The following is a 15,601-nucleotide window of genomic DNA, read 5'->3' as shown; positions in this document are numbered from 1 at the left end:
TTGAAACAGAAAAACAACCCCTAAACAGATTATATTGAACATATCAGCTTCTTAAAGTTCTCTCATCGAGAAAACACATTCCCTAACTTAACCCCAACCACCTACCCAACCCATATCCCATAACCCTAACCCATAACCCATACCCTAACCTACCCCACTAGATCCCTCCACCTAACCCAAAAAGGCCAACATATCTTTAAAGGTGTCAAACAACACTTAATGACACCTTATTAATGCTATTGACAGATGACAGTATAATGTCAGCCTTGTGTATAAAACTTCAAATTAAGTGTTACACTTATGTTTTACTAATAACTTTTTTCCAGTTTTTTACTGAAAATTATTCCGTTTACTGTGTTATTGCACTCTAAAATGAAAGCATAGAACAAATAAGCTATTTGAGTTGAAAAATAAATAATAGAAAACATGAACAATACTGTTCACCTAATGCTCATGAGGGTCTGGTACCACAGTGTGTTCCAACTCTGCTTTTATGCAGACAGTGGGGGTTGGAAGTAACCTCTGGCTGTTCAGTACCTTTGTACCCTTTCAAGCTATTTATTGGACTTGCACGAATTGCAATAAATAACAGGAAAAATTAGTGCGTTCTAAAACTTACACATATATATATATATATATATATATTGTACACTAGCTTGCATGTCTTAAAAGGATAGGCCATAATTGCAAACAAAAGTCAGATTACTGCTTGCAGTAACTGTTTTTCGTACATGTCTACATGCACACAAAGCATGATGTAGAACATGATGTATGACATGAATTGATGACTGAATGAATGCTTTATAACAACACGGCTGCTGCCTTCTGTTTCTCATACTTTCTCTCCCTACCTTGTGCCATTTTTCCCCTAAGCTAGTGACCCGTCGGCGACTATGTAATGACCAGTGAAACGGTCATTCTGTCTCATTGACAAAGCTGTAACATTATGGCTTGTCAGTATTAGGGATCACGGTTCCAACAGTAATGACTACTGTTGTGGATCACGGGCCCAGTTAATGAACTATGCCATTGGCAGAGGAAGGCGTGTCAGCCACTCTGTCCATCCGTCTGTCAGAGAAAAGTCTGGAGGTCACAGGTTATTTTGGGATTCGTAGGGACCACATACACCTTGTCACCCTAATCGACGTGAAAAAAAAAAAAAAAAAAAAAAAACAGGCAAACACCACCATATAGTTTTGGGCCCCATGTCCATTAGTGCGACATGGATGTTGACCCAACCCTAACCACTTCATTTCATTTCCAGCAAACCTATATATAAGACGCCCGATCAGAGCCTCTGGGGTGGGCGTAGATTGAGGGAACACGTAGCGAATAATGGTCAGGCTTTTTTTCATTACATGTGCCAGCTCAGACAAAGGATGCAGAACACTTATGTCTTACTTCAAAGAAAACTAACATAATGTATCATACGTGGAATGATTTATTGAGCTTTAGAAACGCAGGACCATGACGCAACCATTCAGCTAATCAGAGATCTTTTTACAAATAGAGTGCCCCATGCCCTGTTTTGGGGTGTTTCTAATGGCTGCCTGACTAAAGTCGAAGCTCGTTCTCGTCCTCCATAGTAAAGTAAAATGGTGGACATTCCAGCAGGATAAGTTTTTTTAGCAGCGTGAGGCACAATGGTTACACGGTAAGTAGAAAAAGTTAGACCGACATGGAGAAGCAGAAGTTTTAAGGCACTCGGGAGGAATGGACACATTTTCGTCCCCCAGGGTCTGCCGCACGTATTGGCTTCAGAGGGAGAGTTAGAACAGATGGGATACGATGTGTGTAAACCTAAAAGAAGCATATCCAAGGTGGAGAGAACAGTCGCAATTAATTTTACAGTCTGGATACAGAGTACTGATTGTCACTCTGGGGCCCAGCTGACAGCCGCAGCGGCAGTTCAGGGCAGTAACTTCAGGTTACTGCGCGCATTCATGTCGCTTAAACACCAGAAAACTCTGCAATAACACAAGATAAAGGCCCTAGATTTGTCACGAGTCTCTATTGAGAAAAAAGTCACTCAGAGCTCCACAGTTGTGCGCGTTCACGAGGATAACAAAAAGGTTAAGTTTCGATAAGGGAGGAGAGGGCGGAGAGTCGGTGGTTGTCACAATTCTACATACTGCAGCTTTAAATGCGCAGCATTTCTATATGTTAAAAGTCGCTTTATATTTGTAAATTTGTCAATAAGCAGCAGTTATTTTCTTGTACTTTTACTTTTATTCTGCTATTGCATATTTTTGTATATATTGTAAGTTCTTGCACGGAAATAGTACAAGTTTGAATGTACTAGTTTTTTTTAAAGGCTTTTGATTATGATTTAAGATTTTCCATTTTAAGGCCAAATTATTTTTTTTCATTATAAAATTAAATGTTTTGTTTTGCTCGGCTGATATCTCTCTTTTTTTAATTATTAATGAAAATGAAAGTTGTGAATGATCATCTCTGTATATGAAGTTTGGGGGTTATGAGTTTAGGAAAGTCTCACTGCTGGCCTCAAACACCAGTACTGAAACGCGTTCCTCTGACCACAGTCCACCACTCAGTGTTGAGCACTGCCCCCTATCGGTGAGACAAGGTACCGTCTGCCACACAGTGTACATTTCCACTGCGCATTCACTGGTGAAGCAGCCGTCCAGAAAGACTAAATATGTCACACACATTAAATATACCATGCCATGCTAATGTCATTTTTCCTAGGTAAAGGCAAATGAATGACTACAGGAGTTATGCAAGTTGCAGTAGGATTATTCCAAACTACCTTAGGAGTCATGTTATTTAAAAGTGTGCTACATGTTGCCGTGAATTCAAAAACACATAGTACTATATTCAAATTTTGACTAAAATAAGGGCCATCCAGCCTGGGGGGTTTGAATAAGGAATGTTCTTTGGTGCACAGAATAAAGGTTACCACTTAATGGTAGCATCTCTGCGAAGCTTCCTTACCTCCAATGGGAAAGGAATTTTAATGAGGCTGGAGGGAGAGCATAATCTCTCATTTCTATTTTATTTCAACATAACACATGCATCTTAAGGCCCTGCTCAGAGATTGAATATGGCAAAAGTAATTCCGTCTGCTCTCCCCTGGGTGTTGCATAGGTGTTAGTGACTTGACTGGCTTTAGCTTGAATGCCTCAAGCCCTGATGGAATCGGTGCCACCCATGGGCCTCCCTAATCTCTCAGGAACAACAAAGTCCTTCAACCCAGTCTTCACCTGGCCCGAGGACAGATTGTGTTTCCGTGTCTTCGTCATTTCCATCTGCATGTACTCAAGCGTCTGGCCTTGTATAATTCTCTACGCCTGCTTGTGAGATTTACTTCTTTCTCGTTTGCTCTGATTTCTGTCTCTCTGTCCCCTCTATAAGACGATTGGATCGGTCAATGTTTACTTAAAGTCTATCGCTATGGCAACAAAAGCAGCTTGTAAGCATCTTCACACCCAATTATCTCCCTTCCTCAGGCCTCTCTGACTCCGTGTGTGTTTTTATTCAGTTTTAGACACGCATATTAGTTTCAACCCACACATACGCACGCACTGGTACAAGATTTCAAGGAACTCAGAGAATATAAATTCATGCCAAGGGAATGAAGTTTTTGTATCCGTCAGTCACTTAGTGAGATAGATTGAAGTAGTCAGTTAGATGTTATCGTCCATTGTTGGTTTAATGCAAACAGTGATACAGTGGAAATGGATGGAGAGAGTACTGGATAGCATTTGGATGGTAAAAGTAAAAGCAGCTGAGGAATGGAATCCAAATCACGTGAAAGAAGAGGACACACTTGGAAACAGAAACGCATTCAAAGTAAGCTGACATTTGAGTGTTGGATGAAGTGGGTGGATTTTGGGGTCACTGCTCAGAGGCAGGATGAGCCAGCTTGGTGATCCTTGTTTCAATCTGGAGTGGTTCTATATTGGCCTTGAGGATGGTCCCCGTGGCTCCTTGGATTCCAAAATCATTTTTATCTTCTGCACTGCAGTCATGCTGGATTAACAAAACGCTGAAAATGGTAGCCACAAACATAGTTTTTTTCTTTTAACACCAGCAGTTTACATAATCAAAGGCTTTGTCTATGATCAGTGGTTGCCAATTTATTTATTTGTTTTTTTTGTTAGGCCTTGGAAGTCACAAAGGTTGAGAAACCCAAACTGTAACCACATTTTTAATAACCACCGTCGTTGTGTGACATAATCCAGCCGTATTCAACGGGATCACCAATTGTGGAGTAAGATAAATGAGGAGACGAGAGACGGAGATGTGTCCAATCACTTTACTTTCCACTTCAACGTGTATTGCAGCCTCGGTAGTTAGAGAGGTAAGATATGTCACACACGTAAACACAACATCCCTCCCTTAAAGGTACAGTCCTTTGGTGAATGTCTCTACAGTCCTACTTGTGTGTCACCACAAGGCCATATTTCCTGTGATCCAGGCCTTTAGGAAAAGGGTCTTGAATTACGGGCAAGCCATTGATCTCCGCAGAGTTTAAATTAAAGTGTTTTTCCACAACACACATGAAAATGTCACATTTATATAATTGAGGATGATTGTTTTATATCTGACTCAGTTTTATCTTTATCTTTTGTTAGCGTTTCTGGCTATCAACAGACTATGCAATTCATAAGGCCCAAGGAGCCACTAGGGGGTCCCAATGGTTAGTCAGGCTGATTACCACCACCAAGGAAGTCATATTTTCATAGTTTATTTATGTTAAGCGCGGGCTCCAAACAGAATTAGGACCCAATAGCAGACCACAACAGGTATGATGATGTGACAGAGATTTATTGTCAATCCAAAAAGAAGGCACAGATGACAGGTGATCGAGATGCTCGGGTGGGATGGCGCTGTAGTGGGGTCGGAGCGAATGTGCCTGGCAATAGGATAGCTGACAAACTGGCATCTGATGCAGGTTCACACAGGCCCTTTGTACTGCAGGAAAAGGTGGTAGCTGAAGGGTTGATGACGAGCAGGTGTGTAGATGGCACAGGTGAGGTGATTGAGGGAGCTGCTGGCCCACACGGACAAGGGCACACTGCCAAACCTCACTTTATCTGTTGGTAGGATTACTCAAAAGTATTTACAGCAGTGGTGGAATAACGGTTAAGGAATCTGGTTTTTAATCCAAAGGTCACCAGTTTGAATCCAACCTGGGCCATCACTGTGATATGTTAAGCAAATCCCTAACCCTAACTGCTCGTGTTGTATGTTGCTTTGGATAAAAGCGTCTGCGAAACGTAAGTTACGTATGTAACTATGGTTCTATGAATCCCGAATGACCGCCAGAGGCGGTGCTTCAAGCACTGAATGATCATTCTTGCGCATGCGCAGGTCGAGAAATTAATAACAACAAAGTCACCTGTGACCTCCGGTGACCCACGTGAATCTATAAAGTCACATGACACCGGAAACACAGTCCCACAATCTTCTCGCGTAACCACAGAAGATTCCGAGGGACTGAACGCTCTGGCGGTCATTCGTGATTCATAGAACCATAGTTACATACGTAACTTACGTTCTATTTCATCCCTTCTGACCGCCAGAGGCGGTGCTTCAAGCACTGAATGACTAATATCAACAAGGTCCCGAGGAATCCCCGGAACCAAAAGTCACTCACCTCGCTCAAGAGCGGCGTTGACGGAGGACGCCCTCCAACGGATGTGGAGCGGCCACGTTCACCTTGTAGAATCTGGCGAAGGTGTTTGAAGACGTCCACGACGCTGCTTCACATATAGTCTCCAGTGGAACCCCCGCCTGTGCAGCCCAGGAAGTGGAGATGCTCCTGGTGGAATGGCACCTCACACCTGTGGGCAGCTGCCGACCACACCTGGCGTAAGCCTCAGCAATGACACCAACAACCCAGTGTGACAGACGCTGCTTCGACAGTGGAAGGCCCACACGGGGTCCCCCAAAGCACACAAATAGTTGACCCGACTTGCGTAGTGCCGCGGTCGCACGCAGGTAAGCGGCCAGCGAACGGACCGGGCAGAGATGCTCAGAGCCAGAGCCCGAGTCAAAACGAGCAAGACGTAAGGGGCCGACCGGGGTCGCAGAGGGAACCTTGGGGATAAAAGATGGATTAGGCCAGAGAGTAACCCCTGAACCATCTGGGTTCCACTGGCAGCAGAGGTCCTCAACAGAGAACGCCTGCAACTCCCCCACGCGCTTAGCCGAGACCATCGCCAAGAGGAACGCAGTCTTCATGGACAACCATTTAAGGCTCACCTCTGCCAATGGCTCAAAAGGCGGAGACCCCAGGGCCTCGAGCACCACAGCCAAGTCCCATGAAGGCACCACGTGGCGTCTGGGGGGATGCAGTCTCCGGGCACCCCTCAGAAACAGGGAGACCATCTTATTGACACCGACAGTAGCACCATCCACCCCAACATGCCAACACGAAATAGCCGCCACATATACCCCCAGAGTAGAAGGAGACCGCCCCTTGTCGAGAAGGTCCTGCAGAAACTGTAGAACCGAAGGGACAGGACAGCATACAGGGTCCAGCCCACGGTCACCGCACCACTTGGCAAACAGTTTCCACCTATTAGCATACAACATGCGTGTGGACGGCGCCCGTGCATTGCAAATCGTGTGGCCCACACCACCGCCAAACACAGAAAAATCTACGCCCGGCCGTGCAGCGGCCAGACCCAGAGCTGTAAGCGATCGGGATCGGGGTGTAATACCCGACCCCCCATCTGTGATAACAGGTCCCCCCTGCAAGGGAGACGCATCGGCAAGCTGCAACAGAGCCTGTGCAGCAGCGGAAACCATGTCCTCCCCGGCCAGAATGGGGCCACCAGGAGGAGCCGGTGTCCCCCCTGAAGGACCCGGAGAAGTGTCGGGAAAATGAGCGGCAACGGCGGGAAAGCGTACAGCAGGACCTGCGGCCAGTCGTGCGCCAGCGCATCGCGGCCCATCGGGCTGGTGACGTCCCCCAGAGAGAACCAGAGAGGGCAATGGGTGGCTTCCCTCGAAGCGAAGAGATCCACCTCTGCCCTGCCGAAGGCCCCCCAAATCCGTTCCACCACCTCCGAATGGAGCATCCACTCTCCCGGCGGCAACGCATGGTGAGACAAGAAATCGGCCACCTGATTCCGCGGACCCGGTAAATGCGCTGCACGTAAGCCCGCCAGCCGAGGCCACGCCCACGTGAGTAGCCGAGCCGTCACCTCCGTCAATCTGACCGACCTGGTTCCCCCCATGTGGTTGACGTGGTAGACCACAGAGGTGTTGTCTGATCGCACCAGAACATGTCGGCCTCTCAGATACGGCAGGAACTGGCGAAGCGCCAAATGCACCGCTAGGAGCTCTAAAACATTTATGTGCTCCCGCCTCGATTGAGGGGACCACATACCCTGGGTCACTCGGCCTTGCCATGTCGCACCCCAGCCCGTGGATGACGCATCCCTATAGACAACTTCTCTCCGTGCCGGACAAACCCCCAGCCGGACGCCGTGCTCCAGCCAGAATCTGTCCCGCCATGGAGTCAGGGCCACAAGACACCGATGCGATACCCGCACCAACACCCGTCGGTGTGCCCACCGTGACGGATCCAGACCCCGGTCGTTCAGCCAGATTTGCAGGGGGCGTAAGCGAAGCAGGCCCAAAGGAACTACGCAAGCAACCGAGACCAGCTTGCCCCGGAGCCGAAGGTACTTGGCAAAAGGGAGCTTCCCGGCCCCGCGAAAAGCGGAGAGGGTCTCCCCTATATCCTCGACCCGCCGTGGGGAAGGCCGAGCCATCATGGAGACCGTGTCGAGCGCAACCCCCAGAAAAACCGTGGCCTGGGTTGGACTCAACTTGCTCTTGGGGAGATTGACCCTGAGCCCCAACCGTCGTACGTGCTCGAGGACAGTCTCCGTGTCCTGAACAGCCCGAGCGCGCGACGGTGCACAAATGAGCCAATCGTCCAGGTAAGGCAGTATCTTCAGCCCCTGTGCCTGTAATGGGGCCAGCGCTGCTGCCACAACCCGCGTGAATACGCGGGGCGACAGTGAGAGACCGAACGGGAGAACCCTGAACTGAAAATGGCGGCCCTGAAAAACAAAACGTAGAAACTTCCAATGAGGGGGAGCGATCGGGACGTGGAAATACGCATCCTCCAGATCGATGCTGGTGAACCACTCGCCCCTCGATACAGTGCGAAGCACCTCCGTGGTACGTAACATGTGGAACGATAACACCTTTAAAAACATGTTGAGACCTCTCAGGTCCAGCACGGGACGCAGGTCCCCGGTCTTTTTCGGGACCAGAAAATATCTGGAATAAAAACCCCCTGGATCCTGCAGGGGATCCACAGGCATGATTGCACCCTTGTCCAGCAAGGTTTGAATCTCGAGTCGTAACACCTGGGCCTTGGCCGGGTGGACATGTGTGACCCGGACTGGGCCAGAAACGGGAGGTCGGCGGCGGAACTGTAGTCTGTAACCCCCGGACAATATGTTCAACACCCCCACGTCCCGGGTGTGGGCAGCCCAATAACGGAGCTGCTCCAGGGTGAAACAACCGACCCCCGGACCCCGGATCTCACCTGCGTCCCCCCCGACCCCTAGTGGATCGTGAGGATTGCCGACTCTGTCGCTCCATGCGGGGCAGACGAGCGGCCTGCGTCCGAGGTCGATCGCCACGAAAATGGTCAGACCTTGTAAGCGGTCGCCGAGGAACAGCAAAGGGATCCGCCGAGGGAGGGGAAACCCTTGGGGGTGGACCCGGCACAGACGCCCGTGGAGGTGCACGCCGGTGAAGGCCCGCCAACTGCTGACGCGTCTGGGTGGCCTGTGCCGTACGGTGCAGAGCCTCCATTGCCGCCGAACCAAAGAGTTCCCCCGGGTGGACCGGGAGACCCCGCAGAGTCCTCCTACAGGACTCGGTCAGAGGAGACTGGGACAGCCAGACTTGCCTCCGAGCCAACGTAAGAGTGGAGAGCAGGCGGCCCAGCTCCCTCGACATAAATGCAAAAGCCTGCAGAGAAGTGTCAACAAGACCCTGCGTAGGCAAATCTAGATCAACATCCTCCAGTGACGCAGCCAGTCCCAGTAGCAAATGGGACAGGGAATTCCCGATACGCCCCATACGAGCCCCGGCCTCATAAGCTCTACACAAAAACTCATCAGTGGCCCGACACTGAGGGCGCGGGCACCTCGCATCGGATCTGAGGGCCTCCTCCGGAGACACAATAAGGGAGGCCACTGCCGGTTCGACCGCCGGCATGCGATCCAAGCCCAGTTTGGGCGCCTCCTGCATGGAAGCAAGCGCCCTACCATCGGCAGTGGGCTTGGAATATGCCTTAGTGTCGGTCCAGCAGGCATGGAGCTGACCGACGTACTCCGCGGAGGGGGGAACCAAAAAAGAGGTGGACGAAACCTGCCGCCTAAAAAAGGCACTTGAGGCAGTAGACTGCGCAGGGGGGGCGTCCAGGTGCAAGCGCGCCAGCGCAGTACGAATGGCGGAGATGGCAGAGCCCTCACTATCCCCCCCAGAGACATCAGACACACAAGTGCCCAGTTCAGATGCATCTGTATACACGTCCGCCAATTCAGGCGAATGCAGGTCGGCATCCCGAAATTGCGAGTCCGACGCTGCCACAGACAGGACGTCCTGGTCGTGAACAGACGCCTCGTCCTCATGCCCCTGCACAACCACCCCGTGAGCAGGACCAGCTCCGTGAAGGGACTGGAGGAGAGCCTTCATCTGGGCCAGCTCCGAAGACAAGTGGTCGACCTTCACCGCTAGCCCCGATGGACGACCCACCTTGGATCGTTTTCTGGCAGAGACCGCGGCTCCTGTAGTGGAGCGCTTCCGTGCGGCGGAGGGGGCGGCTCCCGCCGCGGAGCACCCCACCACCGTGGCCTGCCCATCCGGAAGCAGAGAGGAAGACAACCTCTGCGGCCAGCACGTAGAACCCTCGCACGTGGCCAACCGGGTATTACGTAAGGACAACGGCATTACCCGACAGTCCACACACGCCGCATCGGTGAGGCCGTCCCGAAGGTGGTCCACACCGAGGCACGAGGCGCACCGGTCGTGCCCGTCGTCCAAATCCAGCGGCGCCGAACAATCCTTACAACAAGGAGAGGCCAGCATGACGTCGGATCAGGTCGAGTCACAGACCAATAGCGATCCAAAACGCTACAAAAAAACAGACCCACCCGAACGAACACGTCACTGGTGGAGTCCACAAAAAAATAAAGCGAGCAGGGAACAACCACTGCCGATAGCCGTTAACAATACCAAAAAAAGAAAACCGAGAGGCCGAACACGGCAACGTCGGGTAGAAGAAAAATAAAAAATAAGCCGAAAAACGGCTGCAGTCACATTATCTCAACCAGCAACGAGGAAGCCGAACACGGCAGCGTCGTGCGGAAGCAAGCATCTGATTGTACTCCGTGTAACAAACAAGTCACGCCGAACACGGCACCAGACACACAAGCCCACTCCTCACCGTAAACGGCAACAGGAAAGTACTCACCAGGGACCCACTCCGCAGCAGCAGCCCACGCAGCCCAGGAGGGCGAGACGCGCTCGCAGCTCCCACCACAGGTCACGGGCCGATAGCAGTGAGCCGCCAAAAAAAAAAAAAAACTACAGCAGTATGTGGAGTCCGTTTAGAAGAGCAACACTCGACCATACGCGAGAAGAACAAAAGGGACTGTGTTTCCGGTGTCATGTGACTTTATAGATTCACGTGGGTCACCGGAGGTCACAGGTGACTTTGTTGTTATTAATTTCTCGACCTGCGCATGCGCAAGAATGATCATTCAGTGCTTGAAGCACCGCCTCTGGCGGTCAGAAGGGATGAAATAGAATGAAATTGTAATTTTGACAAAATTTAGTTCTTACACTAGGGCTGGGTGGTATGACCCAAAATGTATATCATGGTATTCTAAGGGTTACACGGTATAAGACGGTATTTTTTGTTTCATGCATAATCAGGTCTTCACAGCATTTTCTACATGTTGAGAGGAATTACTGCAGTAGATTAACTTAGGATGATCTATTTTACTGTCATGATGAGTGAATATTGTAGAGTAATTCCACAATAGTAGTAATACAAGTTTTCAACAGCAAACAGCACCCAATGGCTCTTTGTCGCGCTAGCTTACCTTTAGCATTAGCTTGATTTCTAGCTTTAAATGCTGCATACTCAATGGTTTCTTATGGTGAATAAGGTAGAGTTTTGTTTGCAGCTCCACCAGGACTTATTTCTACATTATAGGAATTACAAATTGGGATTTTGCTCTCATTTTTGTGTATTAGTAAGTAAGTATGTATTTTTTATTTCTATAGCACCTTTCACAGCTTTACATATCATTTCATTCACACACTTTGGGTTCAGTGTCTTGCCCAAGGACACTACAACACATTGACCAGTATAGAACCCCCAACCTGTCAATCAGAGGACAACCCCCTCTGCCACTCGAGCCACGGTCGCCCCATCATTGCTGAACTGCCGACATGCTAAGCTAACCGTGCCTCCGTGTCCGTGAGTGTTCTCCTGTAGCAGAGGCATGCGCATGCAGGCACATGCTCACATGCAGCTTCAGAGCTTTCAATTGTGTCTTTCTTATCAATTTACACGTATGATTTACACCGCAACTAACACCAGACCGCTACTGTTTACCTTCCTGTTTAGAAGTGCAACGGTGAAAAGGGTCCGGTTTGAAACGCGGCGCAGCGTAGTGTTCTGAAAGTTGTGTAATCAAATACAAAAATACATACCGGCATTTGGTATGAACCGGTATATCGCCCAGCCCTATCTTACACCATGGAAGATTTCATTTTTTGAACAGCACCTCACTTATCATTGGCAAAATTTTAGAAAATCATCCCATAGGATGTTATAATTAGGAAGAAGAATCTAATATGCATTTAACATATCAATATTTTACGGTTATATTACTGTTCGCAATAGACCTTTTTCACGACAACCGGAAGAAGCGTCTCCTGGTGCCGAGTAACTTCCTGTTATTGCGGGTCTAAGGGAAAATAGCTCTTATTTTTTCAACTTGCCAGCTTTTTCGTTCACTGATACGGAGGCAATCGCAGCGGCGAATACCCGAACAAATGAACTTGATAAGGGGTATAAGTTTCTCCATGAAGAATATATCCACAGCTATCAAGATAAGAAAAGAAGTAGCTTTGTGAACTAACTGCTATCTACAACATATGAAGTATAAACATTGTAACGAAGAAACCTAATTTAGTCTGCTAAAATATTTGGAATGTTTAAAGAGAGGCATGTTATAGACCTTTAAATTATATTGTAACATTCTGATATGTGTTTGTCAGATTTATGGATATTTTTTGATAATCAATCAATTAAAATATGATTACAAGAGAAAATGATTGATTGACTGATAATGGATTTGTAATCTCTCCATGTAGTTATGCAAACTGGGGGCCCCAAACAGCATCCTGGATAAGGCCCCCATAAAGCTAGAAAGGACTCTGATCACTACTGTCAGAGGTCAATTGTGCTCAGCAACTGAATATACTGTATTTTAGGTTTGGTATTTGTGTTTACTTCATACGTGACAAAATGCTTCTATTGTGAAAGAAGTCAGTATAAGGTCAGGCACAAGATGAGAGAATGGTGTGAAGGGGAGCAGACAGGCTCACCAGGCAATTATAACAAGATTAGTGGGAGATTAGAGATGAGACATATTGTGCTTGGATGCTCATGAACATGGACAGACCAATCGCGGCCTCGCTCACTTATTCCTCTATGAACAAACACAGCCTTGGAATGAGAGTCAGTCAAAAAGACTGACAGTTTGGTCCTTGGAACAAGTAAAAAGAGGTCTTTAATTACTTGGAGTGAAACAATGTTCAAACTATGGTTTTGTGACTTGAATTTGATTATGTTTTATTTTGTCTTGTGTCTGGTTCACCCAAAGAAAATGTCAAAGTTATCTAATGTGAAAACTGACACAGAGGTCATACTAATAAACAGTAGAGAAATGAAAGTTAAATTACCTCCATTAATAAATGAATGATGAGAGGCTTTGAAATTACAATGAAAACAGGAATTACTGTCGTGTATTTGAAGTGGTAAAACCTGCATTTTAAGGTCTTTTATCCCCGTGGGGCAGTTAGAAAGGCAGAGAGCGGCATATGAAGAAAATTAAAGAAACAATAATAATAATAATAATAATAATAAAAATTGAAAACAACACTAATAATAATAATTAAATACACCTCGCAGAAAACAAGGAGGTTGTAAGCCTTGGTAAACTGAATAACAAGGTGCAAATGAATGATAAGGTGCCAAATGCTTATGTATAAGTAAAAAATTAAAATGATAATAATGAATAAAAATAAAGTAAAGTATGTATATATATGTGATATATACATTAAAACTATGTAAAATACTGTATATATTATGTTGACTTCATATTTTTTTACTGGTGTTGTCGAAAAAAATTAATCAGTGGAATGAGAGATTGCTTTTTATGTGAATGTGTGTAAATAAATTCAATGAATTAGGGGTGGGAACCTCTGGGTCCCTCACGATACGCGATACAAAGCTCACAATATCAATTATCTCACGGTATGACAATACTGCGATTATTGATATATTGGTCAGAAATCAATCTACGGTAAACTATGGCATAACAAGAAAAAAAAAACATTACATACATTTTTTATTTTATATCTCTGATACATTGAAAAAGTGTCCTATGAACAGTGACACAAATTTTAGTGCAACATTCCTGTAAATAAGTGTCAACATGCCAATGTAAACAAATGTATCTCCAATAGTGCTTTCTGTAAACAAACAATAGGGTCTTTCTTACCAGTGACACCAGTATAGTGTAATATTCCAGTAAACAATATATTGGTTCCTTCAACAAACAGTGACAACATTTCTGTGAAGACCTACCTGCACAATTTAGTGAAAAAGCAGAAATGGTTTTGAAAATAATAAAATAAATAAAACAATTTTTTATTTTTTTTTTAAATCGATAATCGATCGTGCGAAAATATCGCGATATATCGCCGTATCAAGATATCGTCACACTCTGACAATGAATAGAATAAAAGCTTTTTATAGTCATTTTACAACATAAACAACAAAATGAAGGCGCTCTCCAAGAATTAGGAATGACACACTTAAATAAAATATTGGAAAAATAAATATTAATATATAAGACTAAAATGCTACTCAACACACTAGTATATACATTACCATAACATACAATTTAAAAATATACTGTAAACTGACCTGTTGGTGAGATAATTAAATATGGCACAGATAGTGGATTGCACTTTGATTTTGAATGGAACAAAATAGACAAAGTGTTTTAAATTAAATAAAATAAGTAAACAATCCCACATCAGAAATCCCGGTGAAAGGCCATCACAGAACCAACACAACAGCATCTGCATGAAGAAACTGTTCTATTAAGTCATAACTGCAACCCCTCCACCCATTAGTCAATTAAAGGGTTAATGACATGTCACAGAAGAAGGTTCAATCTCAGTTGGCACACATGACTCTGGGAAGATCAACCTTTAATCTAACCCACTTAAATATGCATGAGTCCTCCCAGTGGGACATTAATGGCCCACGGTTCCCCCCGCCTACTAAATCTAGAGCAGTGCTTTTTTTGAGTTATGACACAAACAGATGCAGCCTCAATATCAGGACTGTCAAAACACATTTGAGTGTTTAATATTCACTGTATAAATAATTTTGTAAGAACAACATTTGTTACCATAAAAAAAAAAAAAATGAATTCAAAGATGTGTAATCATTGCAATACTTTGTGAAAAAAATAAAAACCTGTACATTTTCATCAACTAATTTTTGTACTTTAGGCTGAATTGTAGGGATGTAACGATTCACTCAACTACTGATACGATTCGATTCACGATACTGGGTTCACGATACGATTCTCTCACGATTTATTTTACAAAATGGGACTGTAGACAAATGATGACTGAAAAGTATTCTTTATTTTTTTGGGGGAAATACTGTACTATTTTCCATTTGTGTTTCATTGTCAAAAGAATAAACTATTCAAAACAATGCAATTCAACTAAAAATAAATCTTGAATGAAATAAATAAAGGAATAATACAAATGAAGAAGAAACCTATTCATTTAAATTCTGGTTCTATAGTAAACAATGCAAAACTACATAATAGTTCCTTTTCTTTCTAAAAGTGCAACTGAAAATGTATTTTGTGCCTTAACAATTGGACTTTAAAAAAAAAAAAAAAAAACAGTCTGCACTGTAATTACGTCAGAAATTTGTTTGGACCAGCAGAGGGCGCTGGTAACCCAGTGGTCGGTTGGCATGCAGATATTCTTGCAGTGAAGAAGAGATGCTATGCGCTTGCAGACAGAGCTAATAGAAAAACGCGACTTTTACAGATATTCATGTAATATTACAGATATTCTTTCGGTGCTAAAGGGGTAAGGAATCATTTATGAACATGTTTAAGAGTAGAAGGCGGCCAGAAAGAGAGTAGTGGCAGATTCCGCCCACCGCCTATGCTTTTGGACGAGAAGGATATATATATGTATATATATATATATATATATGTTTAAAAAAAGTACTGCGATTCAATTTTCAGAGCATCAATGT

The sequence above is a fragment of the Gouania willdenowi genome, chromosome 6 (assembly GCF_900634775.1).
Source record: "Gouania willdenowi chromosome 6, fGouWil2.1, whole genome shotgun sequence".
Classification (NCBI taxonomy): Eukaryota; Metazoa; Chordata; class Actinopteri; order Blenniiformes; family Gobiesocidae; genus Gouania; species Gouania willdenowi.
The sequence above is the reverse complement of the archived record's forward strand: the minus strand, read 5'-3'. Positions refer to the sequence as shown.